Below are 15,199 nucleotides of genomic sequence, written 5' to 3' on the forward strand. Positions count from 1 at the left end.
TGTTGACATTGCTACAATTCTCCCATACTATTTAGTTTTGAAAATAGATGCCTCTGATGAATACTGAATGTTTAGTGATTTGTAAGAAATGTAGAAACAAGATATCGGACGCAGCTACCTCCATACCGCGGTTGTCTCTCCCAGCCTTAATCACGCCTGTCTATTTTACAAGGCATCAGGTTCTCACGTTCCTGGGGTGCAATTATGAATCTTTTTTGTCCCCTAGATATCTTTAATGTCTTAAAATGCTCTTTTTCAGGCTTGGAAATCCCGATGGGAATCTTCCCCTTCAGGGAGGGTTACCTTTATTTTTTTTCTTTTAACCCGTCAGCGCTTAAAATCTTCTTGTATTATCCCTGATCACTAGACTTCGCAGTTTTTATCAGGTCATGGTAAAGTTAATCAAAAAATATTTGTGTTTAATATTGTTGATTCCACTTCGTGCTGCTGCGGATATCCTAATCAGTCTTCTGAACACATCCGGCGGTTTTGTCCCTTTCCTCCTCTCTACGATTGCCGAATGGAGCTTCTTGTTACTATCCGTGGCCCTGTTATAGATTCTGTCGAATAAACAGATTTGACGGCTTTCAAAAAGAATTTTAAGGCTTTTAAAAAGTTTTGTAATTATTTTGGCGAATTGATCATTTCCAATCAATTTTTATCCAGCCAGTAAAGAATTCACTTCTAGAGAGTGGTTAATTTGGGGATATTTTTTTTACATGCGACTAATTTTTGCGTCATATATGGCCACACTGATGATTAAACGTCAAAATATATGAACACGTGAAACCCCAAAACACTTAATTTGGTTGAATCGACCAAACTGCAATTGTTTCATTTTCGTTTTTCAATTAGTTTTATACACCATTTGACATTTAATAATCAATGTGGCCATTATAATATGAAGCAAAGTGTCTTCGCATGAAAAAAAAAAATATCTTAAAATTTATCACTCTATAGGGGGTAACGAAGATCCAGAATAATACCACTGGGGTGGTATTCTAAACGCAAAAGCGCGTGTAGAAAACGCACTACTAAGGTGAATTTACGTACTAAATACACGTTAACAGAGCGATCTCATCGCGTGCAATTCCGTTCAAAATACCAGTCCTGGACGTCCACGGCTACAGTTGTTCGTCTTCTGAACTACGGGACGCAGACCTCAAGCGGGAGAACACACGGGAGTTGTTCATTTCGTCAGAAAGTGTTACATTTTTATTTTTATCGTTCAGTGAAAACCACAGATATAGTGTGTTATCTATTCAGTGGTTAAAACCTTAACAAAGAATCTCCTTTAAAATTCTAATTGCGCGAGTAAAAGATGGCCTTTTAATTCATAAGTGGTTGTATTCCTTGCATCTTTTTTAAATAAAATATATAAGAATATCGTTATTCAATTAATTTTTTAAATTTCTGTTTTATCTAAGATGGATGTAGTAAAGGTCTACGGGTCTATTTAGTAGATTTACTTATGTTTTACTTATGTTTTATTTTTTATGTTTTATTTACTTATGTTTTTTTAAATCAATATTCGATGATAAATTTTTTATCAACTTTGCGTGAATCATGTCATGTTCAGGTATTTAGAACTTTTAAAGTTATTTTAATTTGCTAAAATGTCTATGAAAATTTGTATTTTGTATTCGTAAAGTTGGTATTTAGTAATCGAAGGACGAAGAGATTTATTGATGACAGTCTTTTTACTTCCTCTGGCGTGCGGGTTCTTCCATTTATTTATGATGTTACCTTCATTAAAATCCCTTTTCTGCTTTTGATTTGTACGAAAAATCCCATAGGGAAATGGGAAACTTTTGACTTTGTACTTGCAGGGGTAAAATACGTTTAATTTAAATGATAGAGATCCCAAAAATACATTGAGTAGGTACAATATAAATTTTCTCAAGCAAGTACTGGATTTAACACTTTAGGGAAATGATCAACATTAACAAACATCTAAATCTGGTAACTTAAGATTATTTACGTCTTTATACACTATGGTGAATTATTATGTAATATTTTTATTTTATTATTTTTTGTATATAATATCAATTGTACATTGGCGGACTTATTGCTAAATGTCAATTTCTTCTAACCAACCAATAAAACAAAATATAATGTACCATAAATATAGGAATAGAACTCTGTAGAAAAAAAAAATATCACTGTGGTATAACAAGTATGTTCTTAGTTTGAGTATGCTGTTGGCTTGGCTTGAGTTATTTTAACTATTTATGGTTCAAATGTTGGTACGTCAATATTTAAATTTAAGTCATATACTGTCCATTCAATAGTTTTCATTGAATTTTAGTTAAACGTTAATATAATCTCTTTCGGCTTCATTTTTTATTACAATTATGAAACATGCATATTCAAAATTGAAAAAACCGTCTTCGCGATTATTTCAGGAGATTTTTACTGAAAATTAAACTTGATAATATAATATTTAATTTATAGCGATAAAATTATGTATTTATTCGATTAAGAATTGTATAATTCCAATAATAACGGAAATTCACAATATACGTACTGTAGTGGTTATGCATTATATAGTTTCTAACTTTTCTTGGATTATTTTCACTAGGAACATGAGTCGAATACAAAATTAACACTGTTTTGTCTTAACTTGGATCTTAACAAACACTACAAAAAGTTTTCTTTGAATTACAAGTCTTAATCTCTGTTTGGCAAGCAAAAACGTGATAAATTATTTCCAAGACCAACTTGTTAGTAAACAAAAACTAACTGGAATTAATTAAATGATGAGCCAAAGAATTACAGTAATTACATTCAGTAATAAAAAAGATTGTTGATTTTTCTAAAGCTCTCGCTTAATTTGTCGGCCATTGTTCGATCTTATTGTATATAAGTCGAAGCTTAATAAATCAAGTAAAATGTTTTGTATTAAAAAATGGGAACAACCAGTTACTAATAAAATGCTACCAATTAAATCTGGGTTGCGATGAAACTTTCGTGACTAAAAACACGACAGAAATATATAGAATTTAATGAGAAGTATACACCTTTTTGATGAAAAAGGTTCAATTTTTTTTTAGTCAAAAATTGAAATGGAATTTTACAACAATTCGTTTAAATGTCCAAACTGATTTTGTTAACAATAAGTAAATCAAAAAAAGATTTTTCCTACCGGATTAAATCATTTATAATTATCAGTCTACATGGATACATTACTATATTAATTTTTAAATATTATTAATAGCCCTTTTAAAAAATACATTTATTTAATTTTAAGCATGCCGACGGAATTTAACCCTATATATTTGTATTTCTGGGGTATTAACCATCCCAAAATGAAATGTTGTAACTTCTGGATTTACAATGTTTAAAAACAAATAAAAAACGGAATTTAATCTCTGAAATAAATTTTACAGTAACTTCCAAAACTAATGGTGATTTGATTGGAGATAAACGTCCAAAAATCCACAGTCAACCCTTCTACAACGTGGTTTCCATATAACGCTTAGCGAAAATTGCGAACAGCCCTCTTATAACGCGGATTCCATGAAACGCGTTTTTTGTGCAAGACGTCATTCCAACATTTATTAAATGATTTGAAAAGTTTATATATTGCGTTCATCTTTACGTTGTTCAATTGAGAACATAACATTAATGTACTATCGGGGATTCCCTTTTAATATGAGCAAATGATAATAAAGCACCGCGCTTTTTGCTTTTATCCACTTCCTTTTTTACCGACCGGTTTCAAATCTACACAGGCTTTTTTATCAAGGTTAATTAATGAATAAATGAATGCAAATTAATTTAAACTAATGAATCTTATCCTATTTTATTTTTAACAGTTATATATCGAAACATATGGAGCTTATAAGTCAAGTATTTTTGTTATGTTGCTCTAATAAAGGTGGGAATTGTAAAGTGAGATGAATACAACCTTTAAAACTAGACAGAAGTGGAGTATAGAAAATATATTTCATTTCTTATTAATTTATGATTATTTTCGTGAATTGTTTTTTTATTTTCCAATATTTCCAAGTTGCCTATTTTTAATATTTTAATGTTTATGTAAGAAACTGTTCATGGGGTGTCTTTTTTAAATTATGTTTATTTCCTGTCACAAATTTTGCGAATTCAGAAAAATTATTATTATTTTGGCACCTTAAGTGTTATTTTACTCTGATATAAAAGTTTGTTTTAGTTTTTCCAATGTAGATTAAATCACAATCATTACTTAGCATACGCCAGATTAATTATATTTAGGAACTTTATCTTTGTGATTTTTCTACAATGTTCCTATATTATTAATTGTGTAGAAATCAGAATATTTTTTTACACTATAAAGTAAATTATTTTTTAATGTGTTCAAACGTATGTGAAGAGGGTTTTTGGCTCATTAGAAAAAAAAATTGTTATGCCAATAATACATGACAGCGATAGTGAATAAAAAGCATCTTATTTGCATTAAATTAAGTTTTTTATTTATTTATTTGATCATTTTATATACATCTACAATTTATATACATATAAGGGCTGGCATATTGCCTTAAGGCAATTTCTTCCTACCTACTCAAACTGTTCAGTTTGAGAAAATTACAAGTTTAGAAACCTACACTCAAATCGTCATGATAATTGAACAAGGGCGGATGTGCGATAAATCCCAAATTTACTCTCTTCTAAATTTGATTCTTAAAATGTTTTATAAAAGCTTTATATTGCAGGTTTGAAAAAAAATATATAGACATAACTAACCCAAATATCGAAGGAAATTCTTTTGTTCCTGCGTATAGAGTTCTTACATAACGCGTAAAAAAATTAAACCACTCTCATGTAAAGTTGAAAATTACATGCGTCATTTTTCTACAATCAAAACAAAATATGTAAAATTACAAAAATGTATTGCCATTTTTATTATGTTTGTATTGTATTTAACGTATCCTTCAAAACTTGAAGTAGGAGAATGCAAATTTTATATACGTATGTAATGCAGAATAAATCGGTCTGATTTATGTACAATCTCATTATTTCTAAAATTCACTTACAGGGTTTTTATATAACGCAGTACGAATAATCTAATTTGTATTGATTCAGGGTTTCTTATAGCGTGGTTTCCCTAAAACTAATAAATCGCGTTATAGGAAGGTTAACAGTACAATCAATGTTTGAAAAATGTCTCCCTAAAATTCTTCAACTGCTTTATAATGACTACATTTTCTTTTTAAGACTCGCAAATTACGAATTTACTATGCCGCAAAAAAAATCTCGAGACATACCTTATCAGATACATTTAGGAAGATAATTTATGTCCCTAAAGGAGTAAGTAACGATGACAAAGCGGCCATTACCCCTCCTTCGTGTTTAGGCTTTGTAGAGACATTGAAGGGTGCCTTTTTATGCAAAACGATTCATAATCATCACAAACTAAAGTAACTTAATTAACTTTAAATTTATATTTTTAGCATAAATTTTGTGGTAATGCAGTATAAAAAATAAATATAAATCACCTTTGTTTTTAACCACTTATTTTTTCTATTGACTGGTTTCAAAGCTACACAAGCTTATCTTTTGTATGCTGATGATGCCGTGCTTTTTGCTAGCAGCAAAGTAGACCTTTTTCTTATTCTTAGTGGTGGGGGTCAGGGCTATGCAAGCTCCTGACGTCACTGCGACCTGTGAAGATCTATTGTGACGAGTCCCCGTGAATAGTTCTCGCCTCCCAAGCCCAGATCTTTTAATTTTTTAATTAAATTTCTTTAATATTAGAAATATAAAGCCTTCATAGATCTTATATAAAAAAAATAATTTGCAATTTTCAGTTGTTCTGCGCTCACGACGATATTATAATAGACATTAGGAATATTTTTAAAAAGATAATATGTAAGTTTAGGCATTTACACCTTTTGTAATCTATTATTGTACATATTGTTCACATATTATTTCATAAACAGAAGTTGTGTCCGTTTTTTTACAAATTTAAAAATGAGCACCAAAAGTAAAACGGGACAAAAGGACACAACAAATTAGTCAAAAATGTATTCTCCTTAAATATTTTACAGCAAATTAATCAATAATTCATAGCATCTTTACCGTACACTGCGCAAATATCGCGAGCAACTTAGGCAGGTTTATGCCTCGATTGAACGCGAATAGAAGGTGGTGTCGAAAATGCTTATTTTATCTACATGACATGACATTTTATTTTGAAGGCTTGTAATTAAATAAAATAACATATGTCACATAAAAGCAGACACAATATCTAGTAGAGCAGAAAATTTTCTTTTGAATTACGTGTTTTATATCAACCTTTACCATTTTATTTTACTTTTAATGCTCATTTTTAAATTTGTAAGAAAACGGGCAAAACTTATGTTAACATATTCATACAATTTTTTATATTTTTTTTATTTATTTATTTATCTTTTTATAAATAGTGTAAATTGTACATCGCCGGGCTTATTATTAAATGGCAATTTCTTCCAACCAACTGATATAATAATAGTTTTATTTAGATAATAGAAGTTACAAAACATATTCGATAGAAAATAAAAATGAAAAAGCTTAAGATACACAAAAATGAAAATAACTGTATGAGTTTCTAAATTACTTTAAATCACTACTATTACTCAATGAGAAAAAATAGAGGAAAGAGGGACGGAAGAGATATTAATTAAGAGAAAGGAGATGTTTCTTCAGACGTGATTTAAACAGAGATACTCTTGGGAAAACGAATTCCAACGTGGATACGGGGCGCAAAATAGCGGGGGCAAAGCCCTAGGGCTTCTACAATATTATTAAGTGGAGTGGACTGTAATTAAATTTAATGAAAATAAGTGAGTATACTCGATATGCGGTATGCAGTGTCAATCGGTCACAACCCCAGCAAATGATATGTATTAGGAAGGGATGCCACTAACCTGGTTCTCGTTCTTGATGAACTTGTCGGATCCGACTTCACATTGGCGAGGGGCACTAACGCGAGGGCAGGCTTTGATTTGGAGCTCAAGTAACTGTACTGTCAGGGTCAACAGTACCCTATAGTTAAGCCAATTGTATCTGCAGAGATTTACGAACAAAGAAGTAATAATGATCTCCTGTACAAAACAATCAAAACTCTGCCCGTTCGAGGGCTACTGTGGCTTTGCATCACTTTGGAACAATTTAATAGTAATACATTCAAGTTTCCTCTCAAACATAACCATAATACGCGCTTCACGTCTAATGATGGCTTGGTAGTACCAAAAGTATGTAATAAGAATGGAAATAGAACTCTCAAATATTTAGTACCTAGAATTTTTAATTTATTACCAAAAGAACTTAAATTTAACTCACATTGTAACAAGAGCAAAATAAGAGCAAAATAAGTAGCTCAGGGGTAAATATTTTAATTTTTCACTATAGTTTCTTGTATTAAAAAAAATATATGTATTATTATTTGTATAAACATGTTTATTCTGATCTTTCCGGCTGTTAATTTTTATCTGTTATTCATTGTTTTTATAAATGTAAATAATATTATTAAGTTAGTATGAATATAATCTTCAACAACAAGCTACAGAAAGTGGCTTGGTTAGATTTTAGTTTTAGTAAAAGTATAACAAGTGATTTTTTTTTTTAAATTGTAAAAATATATAATTATACTATTCATCATCATCATCAGCCGTCTCTTGTCCAATGTTGAACATAGGCCTCCCCCTTTAGTCTCCATATTTCCCTATCCTGAGCCAACCGCATCCAACCACTTCCTGCTACTCATCTTATGTCATCAGTATATCATCATATAATTATACTATTAAAATAAATAAAATAAAAATAACACTGGTAGTTAGTGGAAAAAAGTTTTATAATGCGGGACACACGTTCAACGAAATAAACGCGCGATCTACGACATGAGGTCTTAATGTGGCGGGTGTTCAAAAGAATACTGAGGTCAGAGTTGAACAGTAGTTGTGAGTAAAAAGGATGTAGAAGTTGTGACAATACTTGACTCATGTATCCCCCTATAATTTGCAACCAGATGCTGTTATACTTATTAGAGGTATTACAAAAAAATAGGTTTTTTAACATTTTACATAATGAGGAAAGAAATGCATAGATTGTGGGACCGGGTACAGAGTTTGGAAGGAAGAAAAAAAGTTTTCTCAAGACATGTAATAATGTTTCACTCATTTCGTTAAGGTGATAGAATAATGCGCATTCTTTGCATAAAGGGGTAGCTCGTTCTAGAATCTAGCAATCATATAACTAGTATTTTAAGAAAAACATCGACGGTGATTTCGCAATACTGCGTAACCTGTCATTAAAACGTTGTCTGTACAACCGGTATTTAATATATCTGTGGTACAAACAAATGGCGCTGGTTTCTAAAAGTGCAGTGATTGTGAGCAGAACGTCAAATATTGGAGCCGCCATTTGCAGGACGGCCGTCTTAGTGATGCAAACAGTCTTCGAATGGTTCTCGTGTAGCGGTGAAAATTTTTGCCTGTCAAAATGTGTGCAAACGTAATGTGTACTGGGAAAATTGAAGAAATATAGATTGTTTTTCTTTTATCATGAAGTCTTACATAAATGAATTTATAAGCAATATCAAACTTTAAAAACCAATTTTTCTGACATTTTTTAATAATAATTAAGTTTTTTGTATTTTCATTCGTGTTTTTTTCCCATTTCGAATTTTATTTTTGTACATTGTTTATAATCTCTGTATATACAAGCCTTTTGGGCGTTAATAAATAAATTATTTGAAGATCTAAGACTATAAAAGAGCCCAATTAAGATAAAATTTGGGAAGAAAACTCTGGGCAACTTTTAAGATATTAGTTACGTACTACAATAATGTAAATAACAAACAAATTATATAAATACCTGAGTATACCTTTGTTTTATTTAAGAATAAATATTTATTATTTTTTGTATTTATTAAATTGTATATATTATGGTTAACAAAGATTGTTATTATTTTTATAAATTATAAAATATGTTTACTTTCTAAAAGAAAAAAATATTTATTTATTTATTCTTTTTTTTTTCATTATAAACTATAATTAATAATTAAAATAATATGACCTCACTGGGGTTACCCGTGCCGAGGACCCTTAACAATACACTTTTTTTTAAATATTTTTACATTTGAGAATAAACAAAAAAGACTAACTTAATAAACAAAGATAATTAACTAAATGTTCAGACAGTTTTAAACACTACGTATTTATGTTTATGATTTATTTATGTATAAACATATTTTTATGTTCCAAATACGTTTTTGTGTTTATTTTTAAGAAGAATAAAAGTATGACATAATATTGTTTTTTTTTTAAAAACATTTCTTAAAATGAAATTATTTTTACGTAATTAATTTCTACATTACCAGTTCTGAAAAAATTACGTATGTGTTTATTCTAATTTTCGCCATGATATTTTTTGACAGATTATTTGTTGTAAGGTTGTCAGTTGTCACGGCCGCCAGATAACGACACCGCTTTCTTTTAGTTTACAGTTCTGGACACCGTAAAGACGGGCGTAATATCACGCTCACCGCATCACGGAATATTACGGCCTCTAGATAATGGCACCGCTTTCCTATGAAACCATAGCTTAAGTAACGAACTTTTCTGTTTTTTTTTTGTTTTAAGTAAATTTAATGTATTCGTCAGCAGACCATGCTACCAGGTTTAATTAATTTGAGATTTAGATATTTGGTCAAACCAATTTTATAATCGACGAACGAGCAGTTTTGTTGCTTCGCAATTAACGTTTTGCGAAGTGGTATGAATAATTGGTTTCGACGGTAAAATAATTTAATTATTTCGAAATTCAAATCACCAAGTGTATGGGAAAGCAATTTCGCATGCGTGGCAAACAACGAACAGATATAAATTAATTAGCTTTTTTTGGTATGTCCAAATTTTAGTAGACATGCTGAATTTCCTCCCTTGGGAATTATTGAGATCTGAATTTGATGCAACAGAGAGGAAAAACATTTTTCTTAAGGGAATATGGAATTCTCGACATTTAAAGGGCTTATGACCTAGGCATTAAAAATGCAAAAAAATACATCTTAATAGGAAAAAATCCAGCCTGCCTACAAACAGCCGGCTGGCCCCCGTGGCGGCCTACGTGGTGTTGTGGTCAAGACAATTGACTCACACGCGGAATGTTCCGGGTTCGATTCCCGGTGAAAACACAAAAATTAAAGATGTGATTTTTTTCAAGCCTGGGTGTTCTGTGATGAAATTTACCCCTGTAATTGGGCCTCCTGGCAAAAAAAAACGTTTAGGCATACTGAAAACGTTATTAATTAAACAAATAGGCATCAAAAAATCATTAAAACAAAAAAAATGGGTTTTCAGGCGTTGCCTAGTAGGTGAATTAGTTCTGGTAGATGAATATCACCAACATCAATAAAGGTTGCAGCTGTTTTACTTCACAAAAGTTGACATACGGAAAGGCTGAGGAAATGGGAATGTTCAAACGTAGGTAAAATGGTAAATGTTACATAGTTTGCATTGCGGTAACTTAATCCAACAAATGACAAGCCATGAGCCCTGTATATGCCTATAAATCCATATTCCCTTCTCAAAAAGTTCTCCCTCTCGGTTGCAAAAAAAAACGAACTAAAAATACAATAATACAAAATTTACTGAACTTTCTTTTTTGTTTATTATTATAATACTGTTTTATTATTATTAATAAATTATGTAATATATGAACAAGATATTATACTCCCAAGAGATAAAAAAATTCATTTGGGATCGTACATTAAAAAAAACATTTTAGTGACAATCCTCAATATCAGATAACAATTAATTTTTAAAATCCTGCTCAATTTTTAATAATCATGTATTTTTAATATCGTTGATTAATTGTAATTAATTTAACTTAATTTCATTCCTAAAAACAGAAAACCAACTAACTATGTAACGTTTCTGTTAGATAAAAAAAAACTATCATCCATAAGATGAAAAACCTAACAAATCCTGAAAAAAATACACATAACCAACATTTGAAAAATATATACAACAATCGGTAAAATCAAATACGCATTAGTATTTACACAAAGCAGCCTATCCTTGCGATTTTTCGAAATGTTAAATATTGATTTGCTATTATCAATAGAATTATTAAATAGGATTATTAAAACGGCCACTTTTTATTTATTTTATTTAACTTTTTGTACATAATGTTATTTGTACATTGGCGGGCTTATTGCCAAATGGCAATTTCTTCCAACCAACCAATAAAATAAAAGTTTTATTTTTATAATTCAAGTTACAGAACATATTCAATAGAAAAAAAAATAATAATAAAAAGTTAAAAATGTATAAAAATAGAAATAAACGTATTTGTTTATAAATTACCTTAAATCAAAACTATTACTCAATGGGAAAAGGGAAAAAAGAGGAAAGAGGAAAGAGGAAAAAGGAAAGGAGGAGAGCTTAAGGAAGAGAAAGGAGATGTTTCTTCAGACGTGATTTAAACAGAGATAATGTAGTAACATTTTTGATGGTGGATGGGAGATGATTCCACAGTCGAGCCGCATGGACACTATATGAGTTAGAGAAGAAAGAGGAATTGTGTATGGGTATTAAGAGAGTGCCTTGAGAATGAGAACGAAGAGGTAAACCATGAACTGATAAGCGTTGAAATTTTTCACGCAGGTATATAGGAGCGTTAGGACTATGAAGTACATTGAACAGAAGTGAGAGGGAGTATAATAAATATAAGTATATTTATGCCTGTATAAGAGCCTGCTACCTCATGTTGTTGTAAAATAATATTGAAAACAAAAAAAAACTCAATGCTCAACTCAAAACGTCCTTACGCGCGACTTCTAAAAATTTGAAATCTTGAATGATCGTGTTCATTAGAAGCCCAAGAATAACATTTGGTATTTTCTTATAACTCATTGATTTTATATTTATTAATTTTCTTTTTTTATTTATTACATTTTTTTCTTTGCATTTTACAATAGGTATACATAAGTTACGAATACAAAAAAACTATTACATAAACACAAAAAAAATCCCACAAAGGCATTGCCTGTGTGCGGGTATACATTTTATTGAAATTAAAATAAAGTCTACTGGATGAATACGATAGATGTCAATAAATAAAAATGCGTGCTTATTAATTCTAATGAACAAATTTTTTTTGTCATTAAAAACGACAAAAATAATAATAAAAGTACCTATATGATTTTAAAAAAAGCTTTTTAAATCTGTTTTTTTTTTGTCCATAATTAAAACAAAATTTTTAATTCAATTGTTTATTTTGATTACTCAACTTAATATTCATAAATAATGAACATTTTATTTCTCTCAAAGAAATATTTCAATTTATAATAATTGTTCATTGTATATTCATCAATGAAGCATTTTTTGCTGACATAAATTAAATATTGATATATTTATTTAAAAGGGTATTTTCACACTAGAATATTTCACCTGAAGCGTAATACTGATCATCTTACCCTTATGTAACAAAAATTATCAAGATACGCTGTGATTAGTGTACCAATGCAGTGCCCTATGCACCATTGGGTGCGGGAAGGGAATGATGATGGCTTAAATCAGTACTGATGATTACTTCATCAACCTTTATGCACTCCAGCAATACAGTAATTGCATTCGAGTCTTATTTTTAAAATTATTACTATACTTTTATTTGATTGAAATGTAATTCAGTTTTGAAACTTTTTCGCGAAACAATTTTTACTGTATCTTTGTCCTTTCCTAATTTTGTATCTCAACAATACAGTGTATTACTTCCATATTCATTTAAATCTGAAAGATAATGGCATTTTGAAGATGAAGTCAATTTTAAGTAGTTAAGTCTCCTCTGCGTCTTGGTCACGTGTCCGTTTAAGAACCTAGTAATAACGTTTACCCATCACGATCCTAATTGGGTGCTTCAGCGTCAGGAACTTTGACGCCTTGTTTAAAGTCCAGGCGTCTTTGAACCAGAAAGATAAATTTACATCTGCAAGTCAAATGAAGCTCAATATTACGGAGTGATAATACCCTGGGCAATCTTCAGCAATGGCCATTACGTTAATTTTGCTAACTTCTTGGAACTGTTACGAAATAAAATAATTGAATCAGTGAATGATTTGTTTTCATTTCAGCTGCGCAATTGTGGCTTTTAACCAGTATCGATATTAAGAATGGAATTATTATCATATAAATCTGATTATCGACAATTTTATTTCTCAGCGTATGGCCATAGTGGCGTGCGTGTTGCGGCGCGGCGCACTTGTTACCATATTTATTTTATTTTTATTTATTAATTAAAAGAAAAAAACAGCCATTACAACAAAAAAACAAATATTCACAAATAAACCAAAATTATAGGCCGTTTTCTATGCATTTCGAAATAGCCACTCCGCATCACTCTACACGTAAAAAATAAACAAAATATTACAGAAATAATGAAATAATAAAAAAAATAAAAGAAAAAGGTTTTTGTTTACTCGGACTTAAAAATCCTTTCGCCGGCAGATCCATACGGAGTAATACGGAGCTATCATTCCTCTCTTCTTTCTTCTTTGAAACAAGAGAAAATATTTCAGTTCACCGCGCCCGCACCGTACCGTAAAACGCTCGCCACTATGCTCATGCACTAAACGACAGCGAAAGGTAGGCAAAAAAAATTGTTTTGCAAGCATACACTTTTTTGCCAATAAATACCGTATTTCGACACTAAACTGATTTTTTACAATATTATTTTTTAAATTTTACTAACTGAATTCAGTACTCTGGTTGCGTACAGGTGTATGACTGTTCCTATTTCCATAGATGTGGCTGAAAGTAAGAGGTCTATCAGCTAGTTTATCAGAAGTTCTTTTAGATATTACGGAGCATAATTGTGCAATGTTATTGTGTTAACTTGTATTGCCAAATCCCAAAAAAAAACATTTTTATTCAAACTGCTCAACGATTCGCATAAAATAATTCTTTTTTACATACAATACATTATATTCGTAATTACATTAGCAAAATTTTGATTTTCTTATGATATATTATTATGGAGCTGTCTTGTCAATCACATTCATAATGTAAACAAATCATCCTCACATCATTTTTCCAGTGATTACAATAATATTATGTGCGTCGTGTGTCAAGTAGTTTATTTTTGCTGTCCATTCGTCAAAGAGCTATTTTAAACATTGATTTATTTAGTCTGTGTCTGGGTGGATGAAGAATAAAGTTCTGTGTGTGAAATATAATTTGGATCCATGGAGTGTTTTCGACCCCATGGTTTCTCGGGTAAAAATCCTGAAATGAACAATCGATTGGGGATAAGTCCACCTCGTAGTGTAGTGGTTGGCGCATTCACCTACCATGTTTGAGATGACCGGTGCGATTCCTGGCAGAAGGGGTGCGGTGTAAAATATATATGATTAATGTATTTTTGCCCTGCAATTTTATACCATCGTCTTTGAGAGAATATGCAAAATGGTTGGATAACTAAATATTATATATTGTCCAGGGAGCCCGATGTCTCGAGGTACGAACTGAACTAATATTTTGTGCCGTTCTTTCCCGTCTAAGGAAAGTAGAATTGCTAACTCTCGGTGTTGAAATGGTCAAACGTAGTACCTACCTACTAGTAGGGTCATTGTCCCATACTGAGACCGGCAAGCAGTGTTGCCTACTCTACCGATTTTGGGAGCAATCTGTCGATCTACCGAATTCGATGGTAATTCTAATGATTTTTAGTCGGCAGCCACCCCTTCCCACCGCCGGCGCCAGTTATGCGAAATTGTTTCGTAAAAAGAAAAAATGTGAAACTGTTAAATAAATTTTTAGAATTGGCAGCGTGACTGTGGCTCGTCATAAGTAACAGTTTTGTTAACTTTTGTGAAACTGTTTTAGCAGATAACGAGTCTATCGAAATCTACCGATTTATTTTTTGGAATCTACCGGTTTTAGCTTTATGGAGGTTGGCAACGCTGCGACAAGTGTTTTTTTGCATAAGAATGAATTTATTTAAAAAAATTCAGACATGTATCTTTTATATACTTATTTAGTTATTTATTTCATTAATAAAAAATAATCATTTATAATTATCACGCGCTCTATTACCGATTCTGTATATTTATTATTATTCAACATGGAAATTTTCGATTTACTTTGTTTTATTTTTCATCTTGTTTTGATTACATTTATGAGCCCACACTATTTATATATGTGTTTAATTTTTTTCTTATATTTAAAATATATTCTAGTAT

General features: G+C 30.7%; 1 protein-coding gene across 1 annotated transcript in view; it reads left to right on the forward strand.

The window, feature by feature from the left end:
- The window catches only part of LOC148285705 (uncharacterized), a 60,804-nt gene that overhangs the window by 13,533 nt on the left and 32,072 nt on the right, over nucleotides 1-15,199 (forward strand). The window lies entirely within an intron of this gene.

This window comes from Micrasema longulum, unplaced genomic scaffold, assembly GCF_059751315.1.
Source record: "Micrasema longulum isolate JH-2025_06_02 unplaced genomic scaffold, ASM5975131v1 h1tg000011l, whole genome shotgun sequence".
Lineage (NCBI taxonomy): Eukaryota > Metazoa > Arthropoda > Insecta > Trichoptera > Brachycentridae > Micrasema > Micrasema longulum.